This window comes from Balaenoptera borealis (genome assembly GCF_965194805.1).
Source record: "Balaenoptera borealis genome assembly, chromosome: 6".
Taxonomy (NCBI): domain Eukaryota; kingdom Metazoa; phylum Chordata; class Mammalia; order Artiodactyla; family Balaenopteridae; genus Balaenoptera; species Balaenoptera borealis.
The window spans coordinates 79,992,011-80,004,880 of NC_138863.1; positions in this window are offsets into that span (position 1 = coordinate 79,992,011).

Below are 12,870 nucleotides of genomic sequence, written 5' to 3' on the forward strand. Positions count from 1 at the left end.
TACATAGTGAGAAAAAGAAAAGAGTGAAGGATGACTTCAAGGTTATTGGCCTAAGTAACTGGAAGGATAAGAGTTGTCATTAATTGAGATGGGGAAGACAATGGAAAGAAGAGACGGTACATGAAGATCAAGAGTTTAGTTGTGGGCATGAGTTCCACAAGACTGTCATTCCAGTGGAGATGCTAAGTAGACATTAGATACATGAGTCTGGGGTTCAGAGGAGCTGCCTGGATTGTACTGTACATGGTAGGTAAAAATTGGGGGGAGCCTTCAATGCATCTATGGTATTAAAGGCACTAAAGTCTGGAGAAAATTAAGGATACAAGATTGAGTTCTGAGATTCCAATAATAAGAGACTGGGGAAATGAAGAATGAGCAAAGAAGGCAGAGAAGCAATTCAAGTCAGTTCTCTCAAGTCAGAACATGCAGTCTTGAAGCCAAAAGGAGATACGTATCAAGCAGAAGTGGTGAGGTCCTATGAAAAGGAGTTAGAATCAGAGGACTGGAGGTTCTAGCAGGGCTGAAGAATTACTGGAGTCAGGGCATTATAGCAAGGTAGAAGGAATTCAGGTAGATGCAGTAAGAATTTTGGGAGCTTGAAACTGAGTTGATGGAGGGTTGTAGTTAGATCTTGATTATGACAAAGTGTAGGTGTGAGCATGGGAATGAGTGGCTGAAGTGTGGAGGACAAGGTATAACTTCCAGGACATTACAGATGAGGGGTAAATGATCTGAGAGTCCAGAGGATTGGAATGTGGGTATTCAAAGCACCAAAATGTGGGTAGTATTTGAAGAGTGTGATAGCAATCCAGTAGTTAAAATCATCCAGAATGAGGGGTATAAACTGTGAGGTGGTGGGTGGTACAGTTTGATGACACTAGATAAAAAGCTGGGGTTTTAAAGAAAGATTGGAAAGAGAGTGGTCTGGAAGCAGCATGAGGCGCAGAGATGACACTCAGCCCATTTCCAGGGCCCGTGGTACCAGGGGGTGGGAGAGGAAACAGCTGTCACTTTAGAGGGACCAAAGACAGAGCCTTCAGTGGGTGTCAGAGTTCCATTAGAGCAAAAAGGTGAACCTTCTGAAGAGACTCTTCAGAAGAATTTGAGAATATGAGTGTTTTATTGATGACTGATACTAAAGTTCCAGAAGGCATTGGAAGGGTGTCAAGGGTTAGAAAATTGGGGAGTGTACAGAGCCATATGTGGATTTGATTCTAGGGGTTGAAGCGTGACTTGGGAATCCTAGATATTCTCAAGTGTCTAACATTACAGGAATGGAGGGCATAAAAAGAATTGTCCAGATGGTGGGAGTCTGGGAAGAGCAAGTGGTTGGGAGGAGGCACAGTCTTTATAGAAGCCTGTGGAAGAATTCTTTGTCTCTCCCTTTCACTCCTCCCAGGGGAGGCCTGGAGGCTGGGGAGGGTTAGTCTTACGTGGAATGTGTGCAATGGTAATATATCATGTAATTTTGGAGATTTTAAAATATTGAAGAATAGTTGATTTACAGTGTTGTGTTAGTTTCTGGTGTACAGCAAAGTGATTCCGTTTATATATATTCTTTTTCATATTCTTTTCCATTGGGGTTTATTATAGGATATTGAATCTAGTTCCCTGTGCTATACAGTAGGACTTTGTTGTTTATGTATTTTATATATAGTAACTTGTATCTGCTAAACCCAAACTCCTAATTTATCCCTCCCCCACCCCCTATCCCCTTTGGTAATCATGAATTTGTTTTCTATGTTTGTGAGTCTGTTTCTCTTTTGTAAATAGGTTCATTTTGTGCCATATTTGAGATTCCACATATAAGTAATATCATATGGTATTTGTCTTTCTCTTTCTGACTTACTTCACTTCGTATGATAATGTCTAGGTCCATCCATGTTGCTGCAAATGGCATTATTTCATTCTTTTTAATGGCTTAGTAATATTCCATTGTTTATACATACCATACCTTCTTTATCCATTCATCTGTCAATGGACACTTAGGTTGCTTCCACATCTTGGCTATTGTAAATAGTGCTGCTATGAACATTGGGGTGCATGTGTCTTTTTGAATTATAGTTTTGTCTGGATATGCCCAGGAGTGGGATTGCTGGATCATATAGCAACTCTGTTCTTAGTTTTTTAAGGAACCTCCATACTGTTCTCCATAGTGGCTGCACCAATTTACATTCCCACCAATAGTATTAGGAGGGTTCCCTTTTCTCCACACCCTCTCCAGCATTTGTTATTTGTAGACTTTCTAATGATGACCATTCTGACTTGTGTGAGGTGGTACCTCATTGTAGTTTTGATGTACATTTCTCTAATAATTAGTGATGTTGAGCATCTTTTCATGTGCCTGTTGGCCATCTGTATGCCTTCTTTGGAGAAATGTCTATTTAGGTCTTTTGCTCATTTTTTGATTGGCTTGTTTGCTTTTTTGTTATTGAGTTGTATGAGCTGTTTGCATATTTTGGAAATTAATTATTGAGATTTAAATGGCAGTTTTTACTCAGCTTACTGATATTTAGAATACAAACTTTATTTCTCTCTCACACACATTTCTGATACTTATTCTAAGCATTACATGCCCACAAGCAGCTCTTTAGTGTTTCCTGGCAAAGGTTTTTCTTCCATGCATAGAGAGTGGCCATGGCCTTGCTACATTTCTAAACATGTTCATACTAAAGGAAGATGTCCTTTCCCAAGGTGGGAGTAATTCCCCTGGATGATTGTTTGAAGAGAGCAAGCATTTCTCTCTGCTAAATGCTCTGAGTCCCCCACTTCGCCACCAAAGCAAATAAGCACAGGTTAGGAAATATAAACAGGCATCTTTATAGACAGTATGAACAGATCATAATTTATCATTTATTAATTATAGCTATCTAATCTGTTTCCAGATAGCAGCTTATGATAATAAAATATACAATAAAGTTGTTAAAATTAACAGAAAATTAAAAATATTGAAGAAAAATAAACCACCGTATACTAATCATTCAGGTTAATGAGTTACTATAACAAACATTAAATTTTTTTCTGAGCCTCCTAGAGGTCAAAGCAAAAAGGGATGAATTATAAGGTTCTTATCCACTTTATGATAGGACTAATGATATTTTTGAGTGCCTGTTATGTGTCACTTTTGTTATAATATAAACCTTACAGCCACCCCATGAGATTAATTCACCATCCCCATTTTAATATGAGGAAATGAAGATTCATAAAAGGAAAATGCCTTTGCCAAGATCAAATGACTGGAAATCATAAAAATATTTTGTCTACAGCTGAACCCTGTCTTTGTTCTTTCTAAAATCCAGGAACATGGTAATAAATTTTAACTTAGTAAAGGTGTTTCTGCAAATCTTCCTTTGATATCATTGCCTGGGAGCAAAAGGAAAGGAAAAATTTGATATTCAATCATTGTAGTCTGTAGGCAATTATTTTCCTTGCCATGACCAACAATAGGTTGTAAACTTTTTATCAGTTTCTACTTGCCAGAATATAAGGAAGGATAGTTTGTTAGAGTGAAGAACAGTGTTTTAAATATGATTTCTTCTTCTTAAGTGCTTTCTACATTCTAATAATAAAATTAATTAAATCCACACTCTTTGTTATTTACTCTATGTTAGTTTCCTGGGGCTGCTGTAAGAAATTTCTACAAACTGAGTGGCTTAAAACAATGAGAATTTATTTCTCTCATAGTTCTGGAGGCCGGAAGTCCAAAAATTAAGATATCAGCAGGAGCACATTTCCTATTGAGGCTCAAGGTTAGAATCCCTTATTTGTCTCTTCCAGATTCTGGTGATTGTTGTCATTCTTTTACTTGTAGCTACATCACTCCGATCTCTGCCTCTGTGATCATATTGCCTCCTCTCCTGTGTGTCTGTGACTGATATCTCTCCAACTCTCTGTTATAAGGACACCACTTGTAATTAGGGCACACCTGGATAATCCAAGATAATCTCTAAAGACCCTTAACTTCATCATATTTTTGCCATAAAATATAATATTCACTTTTTTGCCATGTAAGGTAATAGTCATATATTCAAGGATCAGAAAGTGAATGTATCTTTGGGGTGTCATTTTTTCAGTTTGCCACAATTTTCTTTCTGGCTGCCAAAGTTTCACCTCTGTCCCACATGCAAAATACAGCCAGCCCATTCCAACATCTTCAAAAGTCTTAACTCATTTTAGTATCCACTGAAGTCCAAAATTTCATCTAAAGAACATTAGCTCAAAAGCCCCAGATCTCATCCTGTAAATAATCTAAATCAAGTATAGGTGACAGTCGGGCATGATTCCTCCTGGGGCAAAATTTATCTCCATCTATCTATGTGTGAGACCAGAAAACAAGCTATCTACTTCCAAAATTCAACTTGAGGACAGGTATACTATAACAGTTATAGACATGCTCATTCCAAAAGAATGAAAGTGGAAGGAATAAAGGGGTTACCAGTTCTAAGCAAGTTCCAAATCCTGCAAGACAAATATCAGGTTTCTAGGCCTACGAATAATCCTCTGTCACTCAGCTCTGTAGCCCTTTGCACCCATGTCTCCACCCTTCAAAATCATTCTTCCTTTTTCTTGAAGGTTAGCACATTTTTGTAGCTGAGTAGATTTATAAGCATGTTTCCTGTTTGTAGAGTTTAGAGAGTCCAACAGACTTTTTTCATGTTGTTTTATCTCTTTTTCTGTCCAAACTGACAGTGTTTCTCCTGAGATAACATTCTTAAAAACTTTGTGGGTCTCCTGTGTGTTATACGTATTCACATCATTAAACAAGAGGGGGCCCTCCACAGATCTTTCCTGGATAATCCCATCTTAATTCCTGGCTTCCTTGAGATGATTGAGTAGATCCATGAGTCACACACCTAATCTCTTTAGCTAGAGGTTGTCCAACTGTATCTTTAGACTTCTCTCCAGGGCATGCTTTCCTAACAGTGAATCTCCTAATTTTGGCATCATTTGCAATTTGGATAGGCTGATAATTTCTCAAATCATCAAGTTCTGGTTTCTTTTTGTTTAACAGTTCTTTCTCTATCTCTTTCCTCTCTCATTTTATCATGAGCAGCAAGAAGAAACTAGGCCACACCTTCAACATTTTGTTTAGATGTCCAGGTTTTTTGTTTACAAATTCTGCTTTCTATACAACTGTAGGATGCTGTTCTCCCTTATAAGGACATTGTGATGGTATTTAGGGCCCACCTGGCTATAATCCAGGATAAGTTTCACCTTTCAATATCCTTAACGTAATCATATCTTTTGCCTTTTTTTTTTAATATAAAGTAATATTCACAGGTTAGGGATTAGGAAGTGGATATATCTTGAGGGAGGAGGGCATATTTTCAGCCTACCACAACCTGCAAAATCATTACCCTTCAGGGGAAAAGCGTTTTTTGTAAGATTGTGCCACCAGAGGTAGATTCAATCCACCTGATCAGTTAGCTCTTGTTCAGAGGAGAGGTTTTGATCTTAAATCTGAAAGATACTCTACACATATATCAGTAGAATAGGAGAGAAAGTAAAGCATGGTTATTATTTCATGATGAGGCTCATGCCTGTTTATACCAGGAACATATAAAGATTTTAAAGTTGAGGGCTAATGTAAGAAAGTGAAGAGGCAGAGGCAGAATTAGGCATACTGTTGCCATGGTGATACAATTATTATCACATACACACACACACACACACACACCAAAAAAATACAAATCGGAGCATGTATTTGCAGTGCTCTGAATTTTGCTTTTTAAATTAAAAACATACCTTAGGGATCTCCCCAAATCAGCATCTATAGAGCAATTCTTCATTCTTCTAATGGCTGCCTCTTATACTATTCTGTGTATGTACCAAGAGTAATGTAATTCCTTACTGGATGACATTTTTCCTCCAGTTTTCTGGTTATTCTATGAACATCCTTGCATATATGTCTTTGCACACATATGTGAGAAGCTATCCAAGTCAGGGCCCACTTATTTACCCAACTCCTTTGGGGGTGTCATTCACACCATAGTCTATGGGAATGGAACTGCCTGAAGTTGGGCCGTGTGTTAGCCTGCAAGGCTGTTCTCAGTGGCTATGAGTAAGATACTTTCCTGGAGATGAAATGCTAGTTCTAAAGTTCTAAAGAGTATGTAAAACATGAATCTATATTCATTTATAGTGTCATTAACAGTGAGTGCTTGTGATGGCGTGTTTTCTGCATGGCTTCTAAAATGTGCAACACACAATCCTACAGAAATAGTTGCTCCTGGAGTTGTGCAACACGTGAAATACGGTGGCCCTGATTTCTCAAAACTCTATAATCAGACTGATTTAAGTAGACTATTAAGTAAAAAATAGTATCCTCTTAAAATGTGCACTTATGTAATTACAAAGGTGTTTGAGCATGTTTTATATATTTATAATCTATTTATAGGTATGTGTGTGTCTATGTGTAACCTCTTTGTTCATACTATTTGCCTATTTCTTTTCTTGAGGGATTATAGGTCAAGACTTTTATTAAAGACTTAAAGATGAAAAATAATTTATTTCAAATGTGCTGGATATAATTTTTCAGTGTCATTCTATTGACCACTAAAAACTTAATACAGTTTGAGTTGCATGTCTTTTGTATTAATACCATTTCCATTATATGGTAATAGAAATATCCCATGTTTCCTTTTTAATCCTTTTTAACCTTTAGTAATTTAAGGAGTGGGGTCAATATTGATATCCAATTTTGTTTTCTTTTTTCTCCAAATGGTTTTTTATTTTCTGACACCATTCATTTAATAACACGCATTTTCTTCCTGACTGGAAGTGTACATTTATTGGATGCTGAATTCCCATGTATATTTTAGTTGGTAACACCTTTGTAACTGAGCCAAAAGAAGAGCAGAGTTATACAAAATATGATGGAGGAAAAATAATGGATTCCGTTTGGGATATGTTCATATGAGTTATATTTAGGACAAACAGGTGAAGAGGTCCATTCAGTACTCAGGATTTCTGTGTTTAGCCTCATTTTAAATCAGGCCCTCATAGATATTTAGTTGCCATTACATAATCTTGGTCAAGCCAGATTTCCCCAAATATTTTGTCTTCAGTTTCATCATGGTTTGTCTCTTGTGGCAGGGGCTTTAAGTCTTGGCACTATCACAATTAAAAAAATTAAAATGGTTCTAATTCCAACTGAGGTGGCAGGTAATTCATCCCTAACTTTTTGTACTTTGATTTTATGTAAAGAGAAGTTGTAAAGGAATGTGCCTTTTATGAATGGACAGTTCTGGTACCTTGGTTATTAATAATATAACTTTATTTAACGGTAAAATAGTTTCATTATATGCGAAGTCTTAACTTGTTCCATGTAAATAACAGTTCTAGGAGGAAGCTCCCTGTGGAGAATCTATGTAAGCAGTCATCTTTTTTATAAAACCGTATTAATTTTCAGAATTCAAAGACTTGGTTTTAACAAATTTGTTTTTATAAAATTAGCAATGAGAGTGACCTTAGGAAAAAACATTAGGAATGTCACTTCAGCCACGAATCCTATTGGAGAAAATATTCCCTGAAGAAACCAAAAAAGTTATTAACTGTCTACTTCTAATTTAACCTTGGACTAAGTGAGAACATTGGTTGATTGCCATCCTCTGAAGCCTTATCATTTTTAGTTAACGTTTAGCTAAATCTTTCTTTTGTATTTTCCTTGTCCATTATGAAGTAAAATCTAATATCCAGCCAGTTCGTTTCTAAATTCTAATTAGGTTACCACCTGTCCTTATCACATTTACATGAGTCATTTTGGAATGGGTGTTACATATTGGGCCAATTTGTGTGAGGTATGATAGTATGCAACAATCAAGATGTATAGTGTTGCTAGGTTATAATTCTTACTTCTACTCAATTTTTCTAGGCATCTAGATTTTATGAGTGAATTTTAGATTCAGCCAGGAGGGATCCTAATGCTTAAAAATTATTTGGACCTAAGTATAATAGAATGGGATAGTATGAATTACAGACAAAACTCTCATTCAATGTCCAAAAGGCTGGTCCCTTGGCAAAATATTAGAAAGTTAAGAATAAACTCATAATGAAACATGCTTAGACCATTTTTTCAAGGCATTGGCAAAAGAAAATATTTTAAGCAGGAAAATGGTTTTAGAGACTCAGACACGAAATCCTAAAATTAAGTGTAAAGTATTAATTGTGAAATTGGCATACACAGCCTTGGTCATAATTGGATTTATAGATTTGTAACTTACACTGGGTCTTCCTTCTTGGATATATTTTATACAGCCCCACACAATGCTAACTGAACACCTACCCATTGACACATCAGGCCAGGGAGAGCCTCTGTGGAAATCTTTAAGAAGTGTTACATAATGCGGCCTTGACTTGTAATGCTAGAATTTAGCAGCTGCTGCCAACAGAGTGAATGGACCTGCATCCAGTAGTGTACCTTTAGGTAGTTTCCAATCATGAGGTTTTATCATCTCGGGAAATGAGATGGCTCCCTGAGCAAACTGTCCATGGACCAAATGGATGAAACTCCAAACTTTCGAACAATAGCAATGTCTGAAAATTATGTTAGCTGAGATTCAAAACCCTCAAATTCTTCATGAGACCTACCACTGCTGCAGATTCATGAGGAAGGTTCTCAGAGCGGACATTGATCAATGCAATGTACACTCTCATTATTGAGCTTTGACCCTTGGTGAGCTGGACTAAGACATGGGAACTCCTTTTGATCCTCTGGCTGTAGGCCTTGGCTACAGCAGAGTTGGTACCACTTTAGAGCTTTTTGCCATCTTGGAACTTTCTCCTAAGCCCATGTGTTCAAGCTTTTTACCACTCTCATAGTGAGGAAAATCCTAGAAAATCTAACCCAGGGGTTGTAACCCAAGGAAACAAGCCATTTTTTATCTAATTGTGTATCCAGTGTTTAAAAACACCAGTCCATCCCTAGGGCTTCTTGGAAGGTTTTTTTATTTTGTTTTGATTTTTTCTGCCAAGTAAATGTCAACTCTAAGGTTGGTTGTGATTACAGTTAGACTAGGGAATCTGCAGGAGGCTCTGCAAGCCATTCTTCACTGTTCTTTGTGAGTCATTTGCTACCTGCGTGGTCAGAATTCTCCCCTTGCCCTTAACTCCTTCCCATTTTTGGTGGGCTGGGCAGGGCGGCGGTGGGTAGGGTGTGGGGGAGGGTTGTTGGTAATGGTAGACTGTCCTGGCTGAGCTCTGAGGAACCACTGTTAAGAATTCTACTTGAGGTAACACAGGCCTGGAGAGCCAGAGGGCAAGCCACAGCAGAGTCTGTGAGCAATTTTTAATTAGATTTCTAAGAAGACACAATACAAACACAATCCCAAGGGCCAGTGGCTAGATCCAGCTCTGGTTGAAGAACCGCGAGTTTGAGGCCAGACAGAGCTCAGCTCAGAGGAGCAGCTTCTTGAGAACAAGACACAGGATTCTGAGCAATTGTTGCATGTGACTTTGTGCATCTCTGGCTGATCTTTGTTACTTTCAGTGTGAGGGGACGCTGGACTTGTTTCAGGGCTCCATGACAATGCAGAGCAGGGCTGCTATTGTCCAATTTGTATGAAGGTCAGGAGGAATAGGGTAGGTTTTTTTAAAAAGGATAATAATAGTAACTACACTTATTTAGAGCTTATTATGTGACAAATATTCTAAGCAATTATTACATGTACACACTTGCTTTCATCTTCACAACAACCCTCTGAGGCTGATACTGTCAGTGTTCCTAATTTACAGATTCATCCAGAGGCATAAAGAGTATGTGACAGAGTCAGGATTCAGTCTAAGGCCCCTGAGTGTGTACCCTTAACCACTGTGCTATGCTGCTTCTGATCACACAGAGAATGGGTATTTATGAGTTGATTTTGTGGTCAGCTGCAGGTGACTATCAGATGACTCTGGACAGACTGAGTGGATAATATCCCTCAAAACCTTCACTGCAAAGATATGACTGCTAAGAAGTTAAAATGGGTCTGCCAGCCATTTGTAAAATGTTCTTTCAAGGTTAGTTAGGTTGCTGAGCAAAACACAAGAGTACTGGCCCAACTAGACCACTGGAAACATTGCCTTTTGTACCCAGATCAAGTCCTTAGAGTCTGAACAGTTTCTACTTGCTGAACTGTTCACTTGAGGAGAACATCTGTGTCTCATTCATTCATTCCTTCATTCAACAACATGCATTGAGCTTCACTTTATGCCAGGCTCTATCCAGGATGCTGGGGATGAAAAATGGAAAGATGTGGTCCCTGCCCTCATGTAATTTAAATACAGGCAAGAGATGTGCCATCAAACAATAGGATGACTCCTTTAAAGATATGTGCACAAACCTGAATGAGATCACCAGAGAAGTGGCACAGCCAGCTTCTTGGGGAGTCAAGGAAGCCTTCTCAGAAGAGCTAGCATTTGAACTGAGGCTTGAAGAATGAATGAACTTGTCAGGCATACAAGCAGGGAGGACTCTTCCAGGCAGAGCATGTGTAAAGGCAGGGCACCAGACCAGAGCCTGGTCCATTAGAGAACTATAAGTAGTTCAGTATTTCTGGCTTGCAAAGAGCAAGGCAGGAAATGACAGATGAGACTTGACATTTCGGCACTGGCCAGATCTTGAAGTTCTTTGTATGCTAAGCAAAGGAGTTTACAGTTTACTCTGTAGACACTAGGGAAGCATTTTAAGGGCTTTAAGCCAAGGTTTCACAGTTAGATCTTTTATATTGGAACTATCAGTTTGGCAGCAAGCATAGAAGATGGATTGGAGGAAGCTGATAGTAGAGGCCGGGGTCCAGTAGCAGTATGAGGCTTCCCTCCTTTGGGGAGTTTCTTGGCATTGGAAATAGTAATAGTCTTGAGCTTTCCCAAAGTGTCTGGGTGAGACCTCATGGAATTGCAGAGTTCAGTGTTGGGTGAGATAAGCAAGGAGGTACAAGGAAAGAATGGTGACTCAGTCTGAAGGGTGTACAGTTTAATAGGTAGAGTTTGGAATTTGAGCCAAATGTGTTTGTAGTGTGGAAAGTCTTCTCAGATGTCTGCAGACATTCAGATAATAGCCATGTCATCCTCAAATGCAGGATTTCACTTTAGTAGCACTGCCATTTTCATCATGATGCCATAGACTCTACTTAGAGGCCAAACCAATTCATAATTCAGTTATTTTTTTAACTTCAACAAGTTACCTTTGGATTGTGTGCAAGTGAAATTTATAAATAAGATCTACATTGCAGTGTTTGTGTTGTGTATATTAGTGTGAAATGTATTCTCACTTATTCCAGAGAATTATTGATCAGATTACCTGTAGTTTTGTAATATTTCTGCCATAGCTTCCCTGAGTTGGTCTACAGGAGGTTTATTCCTCTCCTCTCATAGAGCATTTTTCATACACAACCACGTACAATATACCCACACACATCTCAAAAGTACATTCATACATATAAAAGATGAAATGTTGTCTATGCGTTTTTCTACATTCTCTGAAAGGCAAAAACTTGATTTGCTGAACTTCAGTCATAACTTAAAGTTCATCTTCTTCAATAAATTTTCCAAAATACTTAAAACATAAGGCTTATTTTCATGCTGATTCCATTCCATTTGCATTTATGTTGTATTTTTTACTTGTCATCTTAAAGCAGTACTTCTACCAGAAGAGTCAGTATTAAAATAAGCACTATTAATAAATGCACTTGAAAGGTATTGGACCCTGGCTGATTTTTTTTTTACATGAGTCATTCCATTAGCATTCTAACCTGATGCGACTAAATTTAAATTGGCCCCCAACTCACAGGTACTTTAGAGGTGATACTATTAATTGGCAGAGTTCTTCTAAGCAGTATGCACTGTCTGGACATTTTTGCCGTTGGGTTCTGTGTGTCTGTGGGCGCATGCATGGGCCACATAAGAACTTCTGTAATCTAGACAGCTGCCAGGCTCTATTTTTGTGTTATTGATTACACACTCAGGCATCTCCCTTAATAAAACAAGCCCATCTGCAACAAGGTGAGCAAAATGGAAAACATATAAGATGGCTGGGTGCCAGGAAGCTGATAGGTACATTCCAGTAAGCTAATGCCTCGCATACGGTATTGTGTTGACTGTCATGACTCATGAACCTCAATTGATATCACCTGGTACTGGGTTTTCCTGAATGTTCCACATCATTCATTGTCTTCAAAGCTAATTTGAACTTGTGGTAATTTTGCAATGTTATTATTTCAGAAGACTGAGACATGCACGTACACCAATATAGGTTGGGAAGAATTATCCCTGTATTATGTATTGGAAGTAAAGTTATTCTGATGTATAGTGACCATTAGAGAATTTTAAGTAGAGATTTTGGAGTTTGACTGCCTGGAAGGTTCAGATTCCAACTTGAGCTTGAGCTATGTGACCTTGAGTAAGTTGTTTAAGTTTACTGTCCCTCAGTTGGCTCATCCATTAAAAAAAGAAGTAGAATAAATCCTTTCTAGTAGGTTACTATGAGGGCCAAGTAAGAAAATACATATAAAGTGTTTAGCACATTGTTTAAGTGTTTAATAGATATTTCCTCTCATTACTCAACTGTTGACGTTTTGATTATCCTTTGTGCCCCCAGTGAACACTGATGCTATTTAGTTCACACAGGCTAATTAATTGTCTGGGTTGTCATAGATTATGAAGGTGAAAAAGCTCTCTTCCAAAGAGGGTTACTTGAACTCTGACTGAGAGAACATCTTCCCCACCCAAACAAGCCCCAAAACCCTACTCAAAGCGAATTTACTCATTTGTGCTTGTAACAGCCAGCAGATGCTAGTGGAAAACATGTAAAATATAAGGACTACACAAAAAACAGCTACTAGAAGTCTAGGGTGATTGTGATGGAGAAGGGTAGAGCAGGGGAGGGAATTC